At 33.6% G+C, this 22,213-nt stretch overlaps 1 pseudogene; it reads right to left on the bottom strand.

Annotated features, from left to right (window-relative positions):
• LOC149239866 (aspartyl protease family protein At5g10770-like) overlaps positions 1–17,856 on the bottom strand; it is a 218,104-nt pseudogene extending 200,248 nt beyond the window's left edge.
• Positions 17,857–22,213: the final 4,357 nt, after the last annotated feature.

The following is a 22,213-nucleotide window of genomic DNA, read 5'->3' on the forward strand; positions in this document are numbered from 1 at the left end:
ATTCCATAGAGAATTTGGCTCATGACCAGGCATTATGAGGGAGGTTTGAGAAGGAAATAACATGTATTTATTTGAAGGGATGGCGTCTGAGCCACTTCCTAGAGAAACACCTACGAACTCTAGGAAGTGTTCGGTCGAGGAGGAGTTGCAACCTGTCATCAAGAATCTTTAAAATAAATCATCTCTCTAAAGGAAACCATCATGAACATTGGAGTCTCAAGAAGTTCATTTCCAACCTTTGCTGAAGTTCAAGGTTCAAGACAACAGGATCCACTCATTACTACTCCTCTAGTTTCTACAATTCTAGTGGTAGCGGCCCATTCCTAGTCTAAGCCTAAAATCCCAAATCCCCATGGTTCAAAAGCTACAAAACCTCTTGTTGGGGCAAAAAATAAGCAAACAACCCTTCCTAGATAAATCCTATATCATACACTTGAAGAACCCCAATCACATACTGCATCACCCCTTGTTGAAGAGATTCCACCCTCCACCACCCATCACCGCACTCAACTTCCACATCCTCCACCATTTCAGACATCATACCCCATGGAACACTATTGGGAATGAAAACAAACATGGATGTTGACTCTGTTGTCTAGTCCATCATGATAGTTACAAGCACAGAGGTCAACCCCACCTCCATGTTGTCTTTATTATTATATTCGAGTCCACTAATGGCCACTGGACCAATAATTTCCCATCCACCAACCATCATCCATCCAGTATCATTACCCCAGCATTATTTTCCATCAATTCCACCCATCCTTATTTCTATCCACACCACTCCACCATTGGTCGAACCTTCAAAGCAGGCTACATCACCCCACCGACATTCAGAGAAGTCTATCGCCAGTGGGCAGCCCTTACAAAGTAGGTTTTCAGAACCCTCCACCATGCACCAAGATGATCTCCAGGGCTGATCCTGAGATGAATTATTTACTTTTATTCAGCTAGCCACATACTGAGCACAGGCATTTCCCAATGATTTAATTGTCATGCACAAACATAAACAAGAATGGATTATCACACTAACAACAAAACGTGATTTTCTGCACCAAGAAAATAAACAACTTAAAGGGTAGCTAGAGAAGATCACCAAAAAAATCCAGTTAATATGGCCTTTAGTCTCTAATGTCAAGCCCAATGCCTCAGAAGACTTCTCAGTTTGCACATTGGTCGAATAATATGACCATATCCATGTAGTGTGTCACAGTTTTATTTCTACCAACCGTGAGCTAAAGCACACCCTTGCTGCCACAATAATTTTGTTGCTAGACCCTTCCATAATATATACAATTGAAATAGAATAGAAAATAGACAACATAGGCACCTTAAAATACTCCTTTATCGATGTTGCAGAAGATTCCCACACTCTCCTGCGACAGGTTCATGACTAGTCAGGCTACCTTGCAAAGAAGAACCAACTAGTATACCCCCTCCACAGCAAGGTCAATCAACTATTCAATTATGCAAAGAACACTAAAGAAAAGGACTAGCAAAAGAAAATACAACAAGATATATACACTCTAGAGGCCTACATTCAACAGATTTAGTATGAGTCGACCAAAACAAAGTAGATACTTCAGGACCTTTCGCCACCGGTACAAACATATCTATAGACACTGTACCAGCTTAGTGATGACATCGACACACATTGGAATTGTTTGTTGATGGCATGACTGAATCCAACGTTTGTCACTACAACTAAGTTCCTTAACGGTGTAGATGCACTCACAGGTATATGGAAGGAAGTGTTTAATGAGTATACACAATTCTTATAGGTGACCATCACCTTTGTCCTTGAGTTGGGGCCTTCGTTTAAAGAAACCAGCCAAAGGGAAGCAATGCAGGAAGCACCAGCTGAAGCACCAGTAGCAGAGGTGTCAGGAACACCAATGACATCAGGGGAATATTGACTCAGGGACGAGTCAATGAACTATGGTAAACGCCTCTTCGAGCCTTCATCATTTAGGAAATAATAAGTTTTGGCGTTGAGTCAAAAGGTTGACGATAAATAGAAGAGATGGTTGTTGGAAAGTTGCAAGAGTAAGATCCCAGAAAAAGGAAGGAACTCACGGAAGTCTAGAAGTTGTGAAGGAAAGATAAGAAAGAGAAGCCACATCTGAGTGGGAAAATAATAAGGACAATTGAGGAATAGAAACAACAAAGCAAGGAAGAAGGTGGAGGGTCTGAGAAAGAACTCAAAGTCCAGGTTGGCATGCAGGCATAAGGAAGGACGAGTTAAAAGGAAGAGAGGAGGACGTTGAAAGCTTGTTGCAGAGCTAGGAGAGCCGCTTTGTAATTGCTATTTCATATGCTTATGTACTAGTATGTCTAGATTCTTTATATGTTGGAAAAGAGGCCTCGAGACTGATGTAATGATATTGCTACTAAGACTAATGATGAAGAATGTTAGGTCCCTATAATACTAGTGTATTCCCTCATTGTTATTAGCATAGAGCCATTATTATTATTGGTGTACCCCAAATAAGCCCACTATTCGCTCATTGTTTTTATTGTAGCCCCCTTATTATTATTGTTGTGCCCCATAGAAGCCCACTATATTTATTTTAGTACCCTTACATTATTATTGTAAATTCGGCTCTGATTATATTGTGGCCCCTTAGACTCTTATATATAGAAAGGAGGTTGTGTCATTTGAATCATCCAAGAATTGTTCATTTATGTAATGTAAAGGAGGTTTCCCCCTTGAAGAGGCTGATTTTGAAGTCTTTGATCTCTCTTTTATTTTATTTTATGAGTTGGTTGCATAACATTTGCTATTAGAGCTTTGGATTCTAGGGTTTCACTGCTCCAAACAGGGCATTGTGGAATTTTTTCTATAACGTTTTTCTATGATGTTTCAAAAGCTAAAAAAATCTGTTTGAGCTGGAATCTCACTAAACCTCAAGTCTGTATTGCATATCTTGTCTCACTATATTTTTGGAGATATGATCCAAGGAAGTTAGGGTTGTGTAAGATACCTAATTACATCCCAAACAGGTGACCTTGGGAAAATCATCATCACCTTCTCTCTAAGTATTAGATTGAAATTTTGTAAGAAGGTAAAGAAAGAGGCTAGACTTTAGTTTTTGGTGTAGCATTTTTAGGTCCGAAGGTTGAAACAACGATACATGGTACTTCATACAAGTTTACTCTACTAAAGAAGTCTATAATCAGGTCATCATGGGATATTTGGCCTAACTCTTCATTGAAGACTCCAAACTTGATCAAACCTGTGGGGTTGGAAAGATAACTCAATGGGCTACAACATGACAAAATTTCAGACCTTGGAGATTTGAAATTATAGAGATACAATAGATTCTCTATCAAACTCCTATGAAGCAAAAAAATGTGTGTAGTCTTTTTAAAACTTTGCATAAGTTTGGTTGGAAAAAATAGTTTGAAGTGATTCAAAGGGCATAATGAAGCATAACTATCATTAATTGATGCTCAGAAGAAATAAAATGGAAACACCTAGTAAGAAATCCGCAAGCTCCACTATGACACATGAATAATAGGAAGAAATGCAACATGATATATCAAAATTGCAAGACCAAATGCAACAAATTTTGCTCTCGCGAAAAGTAACAAAAAATGAATTGGAAACCATGATGAACGTTAATATATATGGTATAAAAAGGGACATGGTATTTTTGAATGACTATTTAAAATTAGACATGGAAGTAATGATGAATGTCAATATAGAAGGATTGAAGGAAGGTTTGGCAAAGTTGCTAGAATAAAGGCGTCCCATTGGTGACAAGACAATCCATGAAAATCATGATGAAGACACAAGAAATATCAACCACAATTATATAGATTCCCATGTGGGGTTTAATAACCACCACATTCCAAAGATAGAGATGAGGAAGTTTGATGGCAAGGATCTAGTAACTTGGATAGTACATATGGAGCAATATTTTGATCTACAGGATGTGCAACCATCAAAAAAGGTATGTATTGCATCTTTATATTTAGAACCGAATTAATTTGTATGGTATAGATGGATTTGTTCTCATAAACCACTTGTCACCTGGTCAATTTTTACGGAGGAAATGATAGCACATTATGAAGATACAAATAGCAACACCTTCTTTAGCCAATTGATAAATCTCAAACAGAAGGGTTCAATGGCGGAGCACATTGAAGACTTCCAAAAATTGAATATTAGGGTAAACGATATTCCATAGTAGCATAGGATTAATGTATTCATATTGAATTTAAAATAATACATCCAACATGAGATTCTCCTTTGGGAACCTGATCCATTTGTGAAGGAATTCAGGGTGGCAAGAAAAATTTGAAAGAAAAAATAATAGCAACAAGGAAGTCTACCAATCACAACTATAAAGACGGAAGTGTTACACGTCCTAGTCTTCCACAACCTATAAGGTTGAAACCACAACAATTGGAGGAAAAAAGAGAAGAAGTTCTTTGTTACAGCTGTGATAGCAGATACACTAAAGGTCATAAGTGTGCTAAGAAGAAATTATTCTACATAGATTGTGAAGATGAGGAAGAAAAGGAACAATAAACATCAAAAAAGGAGGATATACACCAAGAATAAACTCCAGAGAAAGAATAAATGAATCTAACCATATCTTGTAATGCATTGGTAGGAATTATCACTCCTCAAACTCTCAAGATAGAAGGACATATCAAGGAGAAAAAGGTAATAGTGTTGATTGATTTGGGTAGTACCCATAATTTTATTCATTGTAAGATATAAATTGCTTCCTATATCCATCACTAGAGGGTTAAGTGATGGCTGCAAATGGAGGAACCATAAATTTCTCTAGAAAGTTCCATAATATCAAGCTATCCATGGGAGAATATGTATTGAATAGTCCAATGCTTTCCATTCCAATCAGTGGTGTTGATGTTGTACTAGGAGTCCAATGGTTACAATGTTTAGGAATGATAGCTTTTAATTTTCAAGAATGTTTCTTGAAATCTTTTTGGGAAGTAAAGGAAGTTGAATGAAGGGGTATCATAGGGAAACCAGGAAAGATAATTGGCTCTAATATCATGACAAATCTTCTATAGAAAGAACAATGGGGTATAATTGCACAATTATTTTCACTGGAGGTTCAAACATCGAAGTCATCTATTTCTTGAGACTTCCAAAAAGTATTGGACAATCATTCCAAGGTATTTGAGACTCTGAAATGCCTCCCACCTACTCATGATCATGATCATGCTATTCATTTGATTCCAATAAGTATTCCTCCAAACATCAAGCCTTATAGATACCCCTATGCCCAAAAGAGTGAAATTGAATGTATGGTTGCAGAAATTCTAGAGGCTGGTATAATTCAACCTAGTCAAAGTTCTTTCCCTCCTCTAGTAGTGATGGTGCACAAGAAGGATGGATCATGGCGCATGTGTCCTGATTATAGGGAGCTCAACAAGATCACTATTAAAGATAAATTTCCTATTCCCGTCATTGATGAATTATTGGATGAATTACATGGAGAAATTTACTTCACCAAGTTTGATCTTAGTTCAAGATATCATCAAATAAGAATGAAGACTGAAGATTTTCTGAAAACAACATTTAGAACTCATAAAGGTCATTATGAATTTTTGTTCATGCCTTTTGGCCTTACAAATGCGCCTTCTGCATTTCAAGGATTGATGAATTCCATTTTCAAACCCTTAGAAAATTTGTGTTAGTATTTTTTGATGATATACTAATCTACAATGAGTTTTGGAAGGATCATGTTGAGAATGTTGATAGGTGTTCAAGCTATTAGAGGAGAAATAATTATATGCAAAAACCTCCAAATGTTTCTTTGGAGTACATGAGGTAGAATATCTGGGTCATATTATATCTCATGAGGGTGTTAAGGTAGACCCTAACAAAATTAAAGCCATTAGGGAATGGAAAATCCCCACATCCATAAAGCACCTAGGAGGATTTATCAGGTTGACGGGGTATTATCACAAGTTTGTTAAGAATTATGGGAGAAGAGTGGCACCTGTAATAAGATTACTGAAGAAATATGCATTTTCTTGGACTCTAGAAGCAACTAAGGCCTTTGAGCATCTTAAACAGGCAATGTGCCAAGCACCAGTCTTAGCTACGCTAAACATCGAAAAAAAAATTATTGTGGAATATTATGCCTCAAGAAATGGAATTAGTGATGTTTTAATGCAAGAAGGAAGACCCATTGTTTTTTAAAGTCGTCCAATCAAAGGAAAGTATTTACACAAAGCTAATTATGAGAAGGAAATTTTGGCAATACTACATGCGCTTAAGAAATGGCGACCTTACCTAATGGGAAGGCAGTTCAAGGTAAAAACATATCATGATAGTCTTAAATACTTATTAGAACAAATATTATCTTTATAAGAGCAATAAAAATGAGTCACAAAGATGTTGGGTTATGACATTGAAAACATCTATAAAAAAGGGCAGCAAAATGTTGTTGTAGATGCACTCTCAAGAAAGGATGAGGATGTGGAAGCATTGCTTTGTGCCATTTCTATTATCAAACCATATTGGATAACTGAAGTGAGGGATGAATGGAAGAATGACAAAGAAGTGTGGGAACTCATTCAAAAGTTGCAGCAATATCCTCATACATATGATACATTTAGCTGGAAAAATGATTCATTATGGTACAAAGATCACTTATACCTTTGTAAGAATTCCCAACTCAAACAAAATATTCTTCTGGAATTGCACACACCTCCCTTAGGAGGACACTCAGGATTTTTAAAAATTTATCGCAGGATTTAGAAGGAATTTTTTTGTGATGGCCTTAAATTTGATATTCAAAAGTTTGTGGCAAAATGTTTGGTTTACCAACAAAATAAAGTTGAGACAATTAAGACTGTGGGCCTATTACAACCATTATCCATTCCAAGTCAATGTTGGGAGGAGGTTCCAATGGATTTTATCATAGGTTTATCCAAGTCCAAAGGAAATAGTGTCATCGTGGTGGTACTTGATGGACTTACCAAGTATGCACACTTTTGCTCATTATCTCATCCGTTTAAAGCCAGTATAGTTGCTACTGCATTTATAGAAACATTTTAAAAGATACATGGAAACTTAAAAATTATTGTAAGTGACAGAGATCCTATTTTCGCTGGAAAATATTGGACAAAATGATTTTCTTGTCTGGGTACTCAATTAGCTCATAGCTCATCTTATCATCCTCAATCATATGGGAAAATTAACATAGTAAACAAATGTTTGGAAGGATATCTTTCTTGATTTGTATCTGATAAACAATCACAATGGGCCAAGTGATTGCCTCTTGCTAAATGTTGGTATAACACTTATTCCATACTACAACAAAAATGACCCCATTTATGACACTTTATGGATAGCATCCACCATCTATCACATCATCTTTAAAAGAAAATTCTAAGGTTAAAGTAGTGGAAGATCACATATACCATCAACAACAAGTTCTCCAACTCTTAAAGTATAAGCTTACTTTGGTGCAGAATAGAATGAAAAAATAGGCAGATCAACATCGCAACAATTCTTTTTTTTATGTAGGCGACAGAGTATTTTTACAGCTACAACCATACAAACACATGTCCCTCAAGAAAGCTAAGAAGGATAATAAATTATCACCAAAGTATTATGGTCCTTACAAGGTGTTGCAAAAGATTGGTACTATGGCGTACAAATGGGAGCTTCCTACACCTTCTTGAGTGCACCTAGTTTTCCATGTTTGCTTAAAGAAGGTTATAGGTGACAAGCTCCAAGTTCAAAAAATATTTCTGGAACTTGGCAAGGAAGGAAAAACCATCTTGGAACCTGAATCAGTCACGAAAATTAGAACTCAACAACTATGAAATTGATCAATTTCAGGGTATCTCATCAAGTGGAAGAACTTACCCACGGAGGATTTCACATGGGAGGATGAGAATCTTATACAAAAGCATCCAAAACTACTCAAGAATTGAGGAATTTTTTTTTTTTTGAAGGAGAGGGACATGTTAGTTCCCTCTAATACTAGTGTATTTCCTCATTGTTATTAGTGTAGCCCCCTTATTGTTATTATTGTGCCCCATATAAGCGCACTATTGTTATTGTGGTACCCTTACATTATTATTGTTATGTTAGCTCTGATTATATTGTGACCCCTTAGACTCCTATATATAGAAAGGAGGTTGTGTCATTTGAATCATCCAAGAATTGTTCATTTGTGTAATGTAAAGGAGGTTTCCCCCTCAAAGAGGCTAATTTTTTAGTCATTTATCTAGATTTTCTTCTATTTTGTGAGTTGGTTCCATAAAAAAAATGGATATTGGGACAATTATCTGTTAGTTTCACGTTAATATGGTTCTTTAAAATGTTTATATATGAATGTATTTAAGTAGTCTCTCCTTCATAAGAATGTATGACCTGTTGCAATCAGACTTCTCTGTGGAATGATTCAATGTTCTCTGGCTCTTGGTTCTTCAATATGATTCCTCCCCATACTAGATTTCCATCCCCATCTAACTAAAGTCATGACATGCCTCGGGTGATACTCCTTACCCATTTTGGGTAAGGTGAAAATGTCAACGTTGTACTATACTACAATGGAGCTTTATTGGCCTCTATGCTTGAACCCAAACTCTCAACCTTGTTGTTATTTATGTGCCAACAAGAGTAGAAGGGAAGAGCAATAGAAGGTGGGGGAGAGAGAGAGGGATATATATATATATATATATATATATATATATATATATATATATATATATATATATATGGAGAAACAATGTGTATGTTTACCGGGTGATATAGACAAATGAAGAAGGAGAGGTAGAGGGAGATAAAGATATAGATGGAAGGGGGAGAGAGGGAAGAAGAGAGAGATAGAGGGAGGTAGGGAGATATATATATATATATATATATATATATATATATATATATATATATATATATATATATATATATATATGAAGAGAGTGTGTGTGTTTATTGGGGGGGGTGAGATAGAGAGACAAAGAAGGAGAGATGGAGGGAGATATCGATATAGATGGAGGGAGAAGAGAAAGGGAAGAAAATTTCTTGCACTAGATACATTGATTTTAGTGTACATATGATTTCTAATCCTATTTTATTTCTTGCAAAGTAGATACATTAATTTCTATGTAGATGTTTATTTGTAATTAAATATCGTTTCTTGTATTAGATGCATTCATTTCATTAAAGATGTTAATTTATAATCTTGTTTGATTGAGATTGCATTAGATGTTGTGATATCAATGTATATGTTTATTCCTAATCCTATTTTATTACTAGAACTAGATGCATTGATTTCAGTGTAGATGTTGATTTCTAACCCTATTTGATTTCTTGCAACATTAGATGCATTGATTACAGTGTAAATGTTGATTTCTAATTAACTTATTTTATTGTTTCCGTTAGATGCATTAATTTTAGTGTAGATGTTTATTTCTCATCCTATTTGCTTGTTTGAATTAGATGCATTGACTTCAACGAAGATGTTGATTTCTAATAAATGATGTAACTAGATATATGGTGTACATTAATTTCAAGGTAATTAGTTTAACAATGTGCATTAATTTCAATGTAAGCACAAAAAAGTTATTGACGACGTGCATTATGACTAAGCTTTTGTAAATAAACTCAAAAAAATAATATTGAATACAACTTGTATTTTGTAACATTTACATTTCCATACCTTTTAAAATTGGATATATAACTTATTTTAATCACATTTGAGTTTTTAAAAATTGAATAAAACTTAAATTTCCATAATAAGGAATTGATTGAAATACTTGGATAACTACTTTTAAATTTAGGAAATTTGATAACATTATATAAAACTATAGAAATGTTTTCATATATTATTGTTTGACCTATATATTAAATTTCAATACGATTGATTTATATTATGTTATGACTAAACTCTTGTAGATAATCTCAAAATAAATAATGTTGAATAAAAACTATTTGTTATTTACATGACATCTTTTAATATTAAAATTGAATAAATCTTATTTCAATCATATTTGTGTTTTTTAAATTGAATCTTGAGATAACAAATTGATTGAAATACTTAAAAACATTGTCGATGCAATGGCATATGAGCAGGTCACAAATATATATATATATATATATATATATATATATATATGACTTTATAATTCTAATATATTTTTGTTTTATTTGATTTCTAATAACAAACATGTTGATTGCACTAAAAGGTACTTCCTACAAGCCAATATGAAACATTATTGGAATTATTTCCATGTTCAGTATTAAATTGATACATGATATATTTTAGTTCATTTTAAGTATCAAAGTGATTGGCATCATAGCGTAAGATTGTACTTATTTTCTTAGTCTATGAAACTTGAAATAAAAATTGAACATATATTTTACTAATAAAAGTTATAGTATACAGATTATTTATTTGATTAGTGAAATAATTTTAACAAATCCATTTAAGCTTCAAAAATTAATGAGCATTCATAAACAAGATTAATACAAATCCGTAAACTGAAATAATAAGCATCCATAAACTAAAATAATTTCCATGATGTACATCCATAAATTTTCCATGTATGGAAATATACAAAGTTTGTATCACATATGTGAATATGCCCTTTAAATAAGCATGAAAATAGACAAACTATGACATTCTAAGTACCACCAAAACTCCTATATGATTTTTTCCATGCAAAGTAAGTGTCCATAAGTGGGTACTGCAATATAACACATTAAATTCAAAATAATTAGATCAGTATTTGTACAAAATAAACAATATGGAGATAAATGATATTGAACCAAATTTTTAATTACATATACATGAATCTACTAACCTCAATGGAGTCCAAATTCAAGCCCAATAGGATGGGGGTTTGATCATGAATCTGGGTTTGGTGCTTCTTTGCCTATGGCTCGATGATTGGGGCCTGCATCGATGGACCTACATCATCAGTGCCTCTAAACCCAACATCCCACTCATGTCTCCATGTAACAGTGGCATCAACAACAACGCATATGGTTCTATGTACACAATGGCAAGGACAAATTATAATTAGTCTACAAATTAATTAGTAAATTCATGTAACTTAAAATAAAATTTTGAAATATTAGAAATAAAAATGTTTACCTTGAATTTTGATATGTGTGGCTGTACATACTAACTCTCCTCCACATTAGTGAACATATAAGGTGGAGGTGTAGGTGGAGGAGAATCCATGGAATCATCTTTTGGTTGAGGATGCCCTAGCTAATCAACTGCTCCCTCGGATAACTTGATAAGACCATCCATATAGTTGGGAGGTGTCTACATGTTATCATGAAATTATTAGTATAAATGAAACCTAATATGAACTAGAAATTTTAAAATAAATAATTATGCATAATTTGACAATAAGATTCAAATGTTTCATAGGCCATGCATCCTCCAAGTCTCACGAATGGCATCACGATACATACATGTATGTGTCAAAGTTGGTAAAATAGTAAATTTCACGAGAAACGCATCATCACATAAGAGAACTGGTGGTTCATGAGGCAATTATTTTTGTCTCCTAATCTCTCCATCCAATACAACACTACACTAGCTAATGACCTCCACATGTTGTATGCAATAGTCTTCCACATCTCACCATCGATCTGTGACAACTCCTCTAGCTTTGTCAAGAATAGCAAGCTCTGAGATGGTACTGGAAAGAATCTTGGAGGTGGTGGTACATGCCTAGAGTCTCCATGAGCCCCTTGTACTCATAGGTACATCCCATGTTGGTACCATAAAAATGAGATTTGGTATCAGTGTAATTTAGCCTGAAATGTAACACAAACTCTGCATATAAATTCTTACCGAAATAACCAATGACCTGGTCATGTTTGGGGAACTTGCCTCAAGCTTCAATGAACTATCATACATGAAAGGGGATGCATGAACATTAATAAAATATTTCAATGGGATAAGACCTTTATGTCTAGTAGGGAGATTTGAAGGGATGTCAAAAAAATCACCACGAGCATCAATTTCTTTGGTGGCCTCTTTCACCACCTTCTAAGAATCTAGGCCTTTAACCTCATGCCTCCTAACCCTATGTATGCATTATAATATGTGGTTGTGTGGGACCGACCTCTAGTATGTCTTGATAAACTTTTTTATGTTATCCAACATAAAAAACAATGCAAGACGAGTTGGTGAATTGTTAGGGATTTTCTTTATCTCTAATATGATTTGTGTATGATAGGTCGTAACATCCTCTAATGTGATATGAGTTGTAGCATCATCCCATGGAGGGACCGATGCTCCACTCTGATCCTTAGCATTGGCTTGCTAAGAACCTACAAATCATAAACATAATTTAACATATATATAATTACCAAACTAAAAGCATAATATCATATACATTAAACTCAAACACATCATTTTAAGACAATTTAAAAATTAAAGACAAATTCAAGACATAAACATTGAAAATTTAAAGAGGATTTAAAAATGCAGGAGGTGCACTTGAAATAGGTGAAGAAGGTCCACTAGATGTAGCATGGTCATCAATAGAGACAGAAACATTGCCTCTAACACTCTGACTAACATAAGAGGGAGGCTCTAAAAGGGGAACATGAACTCTCACAGGGCTACATGATCTATCATGATCCTGAACACATATAACAAATCCTCTTGCACTACAATGGCCTACAATTGGGGCGCATATATGGGATGCCTCAGCATATTACATATAATGCATATAAACTAATCCAAGAAAAAAATATTGACAAAAAAACCTTTTCTAAACTCAAGCAGAATAATCTAGTCTAAAGTCCTAAACTTTAGAGTCCATTTTTTGATAACTTATCAACAAAAGTACATTGAGTTCTATGTAAATAGAATAGAAAGAAGTGATCAAATCTACCCTCACACTTTTTCTCATTTCTAAATAATGCATTTTATTCATAGTGCATAAATATGTAAAAATTTGAATTAAACCTATTTACAAAACTAATAAAATTTCATACCAACCAAATACTACAATAGACTTTACGTTCCTAATGTCTCACTTTAACACGTGACATGTACTAGGTGGAAGCACATGAAGACAATGTTTCTTATACAACATATTGCATAATGAAACAATATGGTACAAATTAGAAAAGAGTCTAAATGGTTTTATTCACTAGACCAAATGCACTTCTCATAATGGATTTAATGTATCTATACATTGTTGAAACATGAACTTATATATATATATATATATAATTGTAATAGCACAATTTTATATATATATATATATATATATATATATATATATATATATATATATAATCTCAAATAATGATAAGTAGTTATAAAATTATCTTTGTTATATATAATATTATAATATATAGATATATGATGTTATAGTATAATAGTTAAATTATATATTTAGTTATATAATTATGTTATGAACTATCTTGTTATAGCTACATGCTATGTGAAATTAGGTTATGTTAGATATATGTGCGTGTTATGTTATATAATTTCATGTTATGTTAAATGTTACATAATTATAGAATTATGTTATGTTATAAAATATATATATATATATATATATATATATATATATATATATATATAATAGTTGTAAATATATATTCTATATATAAAACTATAATATATAGCTATGTAATGTTATAATAAAATAATAATTAAATATAATTACATGTTATGTTATATGGTTATATATATGTTATGTAAAATGTTATAATTATATACCATGACATCATGTTTTATATATATATATGTATATGTAGGTATAACAATTTTTTTTAGATTTTTAACTTCAAATATTAATATTTTATTTTTAAAACTATAGTCATATTATATTTATTACTAAAAAAAATTTAAATTATAAATGGATTTAAATTTAAAATAATAAAATTTCTATCTTATAAATAGAAGTTCATTGTGAATAACTATATTCACCATGTCAATCTCAAGTTTTTAATTTGTATTCATCTTGTCAATCTCAAGTTCTTAATTTACTTTAACTAAAAGTTCCTAATTTACTTCAACTAAAAGTTCCTAATTTACTTGTTTATTGGTTATACTTTAACCTAAATTAAAAAAAAAAAATGTGGTCTCAAAGTGTTTTCTAGGTTGTTTAAAAGGAGTTTTTTAATGGTTTTCTAGGTTGGTTTTGTGGTTTTCTAAGTCGTTTCAAAGAGATTTTTTATGGTTTTTTTTGTTGCCTTTGTGATTTTCTAAGCTTTTTTGAAGGGCTTTTTTTTGTGCTTTTAGTAGTTTTTGTATAGTTGTTTTTTTCTTTAATTAAATGATTTTCATGGTTTTTGTATATGGTTGTCTTTTTTTTAATTAATTAATAAATTTGTTATATTTTGCAAAAAAAAATTAAATAAGAAAGACAAAAGGTAGAGTACCTCCCTTCATTTGAGTCTCTGCAATGTTGGCGAATGTTGGTCGAGTGGTTGGTGAGTTGAATGCTCCATTGCTTGATCAAGCTCCAATAATCTCGGCCAAGCTACTCTCAAACTCTTGGTCTAGAGGGGTGGTTGGTGAGATTGATTTGAACCCTTCATTGTTGGATCAAGCTCCAATAATCTCGGCGAAGCTACTCTCAAACTCTTATCGAGCTCCTACATTCTAGTGAGATTGATTTGAACGCTCCATTGCGCGATCAAACTCCAATAATCTCAGTGAAGCTACTCTCAAACTCTTGGTCGAGCTCCTACAGTTTGTGCGCGATCAAACTCCAATAATCTCAGTGAAGCTACTCTCAAACTCTTGGTCGAGCTCCTACAGTTTGTGCGCGATCAAACTCCAATAATCTCAGTGAAGCTACTCTCAAACTCTTGGTCGAGCTCCTACAGTTTGTGCAAATCGCCAACGCAAATTGTGAGAAATGTATATATTAAAAAAGCACTCAGTGGAGCTTTATAACTCATGGTTAGTTTTTAACCCTTGATTGAGCTACCATTTTAGTGCCCAAAGAGCTTAATTGAATGCTTAAAAAAGGCTCGATATAGCCATTGTTTTTTCCACTAAAAAACACCCTCTTTAACCAAAATGTGTAATCGAGCTCCATGCTTTCCCCCTACTAATAATATTAAAAATATTATTGCACATATACATTTAAAGAGAATTTGTGGTGTAATAAAAAATTAGAAGATAAAATGAAATTAAAATATTGCTAGGTGGTAGTTTACCAATTCTCGTATAATAAAACTAGGTATTAAACAATTCCCTAACTTCCTAAGTCATCAAAAAATATTATTGGTTCTCTTAACAATATTTAGAAATAAAAACAAGATGTTAAATAAATGTAAGTAATCTATCTTTTTAAGATACAATGAACCAATTCTAATCTTAATGAATGCAAATATATTTGATATGAAAATAGATTGAAGATGTCATATGCTCAAATTGAATATTAGACTAATAACAACAACATTTCTCCCACCACCTAAATCCAATTCACACCCATCTTTTTATTTATCATGCATTCAAATTGTAATTAATTCTTAATTTTATAGGGTAATTATTTAAAATTAGAGATTAAATGCCCATGCACCAATAAGCAAGAATTTTTAATTAATTATATATTTAAATGTAAACTATTTTTTTATAGTAAAAATAATAATAATAACCATTATTATTTTTAAATTCAATTTAATTTGAATGAATTTACAAGTTTTTTTTTAATTAATTATAAATATAAATAAATATTAATGGCTATGGATAAGATGTACAATAGTTGGCAATTGCAATCCGGCCCATTCCTAAAACCCATCATACCCTGCAAAAGACTGTAATGTTACGCCCGAGTCCGAAGGCAAAGCCCTGGAAAGAATCGAAACCCACAGTCTAGGTCTCCTGGCTTTAATCTCCCTGGCTTAACGATCTATCCCCAAACTGGAAGTCATAAACGCAGCCCCCCTCACCGCAGGTGGACGGATTGTCTTGTGAATTGGACAATTCAGTACAGGCTTTCAAATCACAGGGTAAGTGTTTGTAAGAAGATGACTGCATCTGGGATATACCTTCTAATTACACATCTGGGTCAAAACTGCTAACTACAGCAATACAGAAATAAAGCTGGTAACTACAGCAGTACAAAAGTAAAGCCTTCAGGCCCCGCATGGAAACAACCTGAACTAGAACAGTCTAATAAGTTCTTTTGTAACAGGAGTCTTATTGTTTACAGCTGGACTTACATTTTTTGTTGTACCACTCTTCACATGTTCAAAAATCTCTTGTTTTAATTGAATCAATCTTATTTTTGTAACAGGAGTCATATTTTTAATAGCTGGACTTACATTTTCTGTTTTACCACTCCAAACAGGTTCAAATATCTGTCTTTTTACTTGAGTTCTGTAGATGAAATTCGTTGGTTTTTTAGGACAGCGGAAAAGTACAGTAGCCTTAAGCTGTGTCACTAATATCTCTTGTTTTATATGAAATTTGTTGTTTTTTCAGGACAGCTGAAAAGTACAACAGCCTTAAGCTATGCTACTAATAGTAATATATATGAAAGTAGTTGTTTTTTCAGGACAGCTGAAAAGAACAACAGCCTTAAGCTATACTACTAATAGTAATAGTAGTTTTACATCAGAAATCTGAAATATGTATCAGCAAATCTGTACTTTTTTCCTTTAATTCAAAGAAATAACAAAAAAAAATATTTCTCAATAGTAGAATTTTTTTTCCAAAAAGATTTATTGGATTTTTTTAGAAAAGAATATAAGAAAACAAATAAAATAATGCTGATTTATATTAAAGTAGGGTTGGAGTTTAATTCCATATCAAAATAAAAGCCTTCAAAGTAGTCCGGTGATCCTTAACTTTTACATGCAATAAAATCTATATAGTTTGAGTGGGCATGGTTAAGAGCATGTGTTTCCTCTTAAGAGGTTACACGTTCGAAACCACAAGAGGGTAGAGTATGTATGCTTCCATAGAATTAGCAGTAAAATAGTTTTGAGAGGTCGGTCCCCTGTCCCACGAAGAAGGGGTCTCTTACAACAATTTGGTGTCTAGCTTGGTAGTGACCTTAAAATTAGATAATAATAATAATAGTTAAAACAAAAAATAGATCAACTTTCCTACCGGCCATGTTAGGCATTTGGAAAATCCTAGAGTCTTTTCATTAAAAGTATTCGATTGGGAAAAAGCAGTAATTCTCATGGGATTTTTTAATTGCATCCACCCATATTGAAGCAAAAGGTCTCATACAACAACTTGGTGTCTAGCTTGGTAGTGACCTTAAAATTAGATAATAATAATAATAACTAAAACAAAAAATAGATCAACTTCCCTGCTAGCCATGTTAGGCATTTTACAAATCCCACGCTTGAAAATGTGTAGCTCATCTATCCATTAAGATTTATAGAGTAGATATGAAAGGAAGTTGATCATTAATGAGATCAAATGCAAATTCTAGGTGATTTATGCATCTTGATCAAAGAATTGTCTAAAATGTACTTTGAAAACAACCAAAAAAATTCAAATCAAATCAAATCCAATCCAATCAAATTAGTTGACCTGCAGGTGAAGCTGGGCATTTGGAAACACTCTGTTGTTCCTTCAATTTGAAGTATTCACCCGAGACAGTGTGATAATTCTCATGTTCTAGGGCTGTTGCACTGCCCATGTGCAATCATTGAAGCATTAAAACAACAACCACCATTACACAAAAGGCCAGAAAATGTGTTTTCGGGTTACCAATTTGGATGAGATATATGAAATGAGGAAAGAATAAGGTTTGAGTGAGTATGTTTGAAAATTCACTTTTCAAACATGTGATTGAAAGATGAACGGAAAATATTACTGTAATATTGCACAATATAATGTTGCTGCCATGTGATAACTATTTTTAGAGATAATTATTTCACCGTTCTTTAGACACCATTGCATAGTCAACACCGCCTTAACTTTTTCAGAGTGGAATAGTCAACAACGCCTCTCACCGAACACCGCCTTTTTTTTTAGTATGAAAAAATCTTGATATATTATATTATATATTCAATATTCATGAGATACACAATCTCTTCCAAGTATTCCATGATACAGATCATCTAGGAATGCATATCGAGTATCCCATCCAAATAATGTCACAACAAACATATTATAGAAATAACAAACAGTCCTTAGACCTAGATCTATTCCAGAATGAACATCAAAGGACATATATAATTACAACAAAACCAACCAAAAAATATATGTACATAGAATATCTGCTACTCCACCATACCATCTATCCAAGCGATTGAGCAAATAGCATGACCTTCCATCCAAGTGAGTGAACTGACAGGTATTATGACTAGTAGACATACACACATATACCAAAAGAGAGGGGATATAGAATTTACCCAAGAAATGGAAAATCTCTGACATATGAAACATTTTGATTTAGAATTATTTCCATGTGCATATTACCAAAATTACCTAGTAGTCCCCTCTTTGAAATTTCATCAGCTTCCTTGTTTTGTTATTTGCTAATATGCATAATAGTAGAATTGTTGAGTTGACTCCATAGAAGACCAATTCTCCCTAGCCAACCAAGGAGCAAAGGATTGCTGATGTTTTCCCTGCCCATGATTCGATCTATGATAATCTTGGAATCCCCATAGATATGTATAACAAGGATACCAAGGAAGTTGTTGAACCATAGGAGGCCCCATAAATCCATTGCTTTAGCCTTGGTGTTGGTGCCACTTCTCCCATACCAGTGAGTCTTGTATGCCAATTCATTTGAAATGAAAATCCAAAAACCACAACCACATGTGTTCCGTTGTGAAACACCATCAAAAAATCCCATTGGATATTCCATCTGAAGACCTGTCCGCTTGTGTTGTGGTATTTTGGAGCATGGTTCAATAAAAATGTGCATAGAAAGATTAGATAAACTACTTTCAAAGACCTTATGGAAATCTCTCGTGGAATTCTAAAATATGCATTTTTTCTCCATTTCCATATATCCCAGAAAATTATAAGTGGAATGGGTCTCCAAAATGTCTTCTAAGTACTCCACCACTTCAAGCAATCCACAGTGTAGTCATGTTGAATATAAGGAAAACTGATATTTGATGATATCCTTTTCCATACCTGAATCGTATGTTGACACGAGCACGTGATTGTTATTTTCCTCTTCCATTCTACAAATAGAATAAATACTGGATCCATGGCACTGCCTCTTCTGCAAATTCTCCCATGTGAGATTTTTATTATGGAAAACCAACTATGAAAAAAGGATGATTTTGATTCAGATTTTGGTCTTCCAAAAGGCATATAAAACATGTTTCTCCCCCTGCTGAGCATCCTCGACACAGAGAAAAAGATATGTATCAGCAACAATGATGTTTTGAGACATCACCTTCCTTGCCCAAATTAGATTGTCTTGAAATCTCGCACAACAAATCCCAAGATGCTTCATACCAACAACAATCTACTTCCATTCTTGGTCCCGCTACCCAAATAGAACCAACCCGTGTGCATTTTTCCAAACTGGGAAGGGATGCCTCCATTGTGTAATGGTTTGACTCCAGAAAGATATGCCTCATCTGTTTAAGAACTGTATGAGCTCCTTAGAGATGTTACATTCGTTGCCAGCACCCAAAATATGGTCTATACCGATAAGGATTCTGTGACCCGATCCCATGGTCCATGCCAGATGTTGTAGAAAGATATTAGCAACTTTGAGAAAGCTAAGCCAGATTGTCAATCCATGTATGAATCCAATAGTGCCTTTTCGGTACCAAAATAAGAAACTATGGTCCTTAAGATATTTATGTTTGATAAAACGGCTCCAAGACCCAAACCCAAATATACCCCTCCATAGAGATGTTATCAGTAGCGACCTTCCAAAGCGAGATAGATCCAGTGCTCCCCAACCACCCATGACCTTTGGCAATGTAATGATGGACAGCTTTTCCAGGTGATATTTCTTATTACCATGACTCCCACAGCATATAAAGTTAGCCATAATACGGTTAAGATAGTGAACAATGGTGACAAGATTGCACTAAAATTTGAGAAGATGAGAATCTCAAGAGAAAAATATTATAGCCCTGATGATGGACTCACTTAGTTAGTCTGATGATGGACTCACTTAGTTAGCCAAGAGAAAGAGTGTGATACTGCAAATTGTGATGCGATATAGGACTATGCAAGCCAGTGTTGAAAACTATGCCTAAAAATGTGGAAATCACTCGAGTTGTTGGTAAGGTGATGAGCAAAGTACAATAGCCCATGAAAGTCGTGTTGAAGCGTTACATGTTAAATGATCTGCATAATAAGTGTTAAGAGAATCCTAAATGAGAAGCCACTTTTGTCTGGCTTTAATTTATCCATGGGTTGAATTGTGTTGGTAAGTGTAGTACAAATGAACTTTAAGTTGTAAGCTCAGTTTGAAGTTGGAGAAGTCGTTGCAAAGTGAAGTTGGAGCTAAAGGTGTGCAGGTTGAAGAAAGTGTGAGAAGCAGCGAGCATCAATGTTTTGCTAGCTAGAGCTCGGAGGTGTATGTAACATTCAAATTTCTAGTGGAGCGGTTGTCTTAGGAGGACCATATTTCCTGTGGTCTGTAATTTGTTGCAAGGTTGAAAGTGAGGTAAAGGAGATTGTAATGCATTAGGATGAAGATTATTTGTATTTGTTGTATCTGACTTGAGATTATTGTAATAAGGCATTGTGTTGTAAGGGATGCATGATCGGTTATACCCACACCCCAAAGTTGATTTCTCAGGTGTGTTGTAAGCCTTTTTGAGTCAGACTGGTAGTGTTTACCCCTCTTAGCTAGAGAAAGGTTGTAATATCAAGTTGTGGAATTAACCACTAGGTAGATACATGAGTTTACTCATATCTATGCTTGATGAGTATTTGTTGAGAAAGGAATGTAGTGTTATCCATCTTTATTAGAGAGAGGATGTGACATCAAGTTGTGGAATTAACCACTATGTAGATACGAGGGTGGTAGGTGTACTCATATATAAGCTTGATGTGTAATCAAGGAAGTTAAAATGTGAGATGAAATCAAAATTTAAAGGATCAAGTCGAAAGAATTTAACATGATTGATGAACCATGTAGGTGAAAAGGATTCCTAGAGAAGTGACGAGTACAACGGATGGTACCCATGTACCTCCGTAGATGGATTTCTTTTTATATGGACATCAGTAATCAATTATATGTAGGTACAAGAGAGAAGAAGAATTCCTATTGTGAAAAAAGCCAAAAGAGAAGATAATAACAAATCAAGACAATGCTTTCGGAAGTTATGCAGATAAAAAAATCAGTTTCTATACAAAGCCCTCATAGAAGTTTTTTAGGTGAAATAACTAAATGGGAGAATGTTAGAGATAATTAGTTCACCGTTCTTTAGACACCATCACATAGTCCACACCACCTTAAATTCTTCAGAGTTGAACAATCAACAATGCCTCCCACGGAATACCGCCTTAACTTATACAAAATTGAAAAAACAACACCGTCTAGAAAATTCGTTAATCTAATGATGTAACCGACTCAAATTTTAACATAAATATAAATGCTCAGCAAGAGTAAGACATCCCACTCTCTATTTGAAATACCTCACTGATTTTCTTAGAATATCATTGCTAATTTTCTGCAATGTAAATAACTACACTGATTTTATAACATTATTCATGGATTTAGTTGCAATTAATTAATATAGCTTTTCAAGTGCATATCGATATCAATGAGTAAAAATGTTAAGTCGATATTATCCCTCTCAAAAATCTAATTTAAAGCCGAAGAAATTTAAAACCAGCGTGATGTACATTGTAAATCCAATCCATGACGAATTGTTCTCAACCATTATCATCTGAATCCGTTGTTGATATCTCAAACAGTTGTAATTAATTACTATAGGTTTTCAAGTGACACACGGTAAGCATAGTTATTTATACAAAGTTGCACGGCACAATATGAATTCACATTGAGTGAAATTAACGTGTGAACTGCCCAACTATATATTAAATAGTTTATTGTGTTGTCTTATTGCCATATATGAAAAGTTTATAATAAATTTAAATATAAGTTTTTACGAGAGTAATTGCCGAGGTGTTTATACTCTACCAGTAAAACATTGTTTTCACGCTGTGTGAAACAAAGTTGCGGTAGATCTTTTTAAATTTTCTTGTGAACGTCTTTTCCCTTATGAAATTAAATCTAATACATATTGTGCACTCCGTTCTGAAGAACTTTTTTTTGGTTTGATTTGCACACTATTATGTTTTTGGTTTATTTCATT

The sequence above is a fragment of the Pinus tabuliformis genome, chromosome 8 (genome assembly GCF_031772625.1).
Source record: "Pinus tabuliformis cultivar Carrire ecotype Pingquan chromosome 8, CPIR1, whole genome shotgun sequence".
NCBI classification, from domain to species: Eukaryota; Viridiplantae; Streptophyta; class Pinopsida; order Pinales; family Pinaceae; genus Pinus; species Pinus tabuliformis.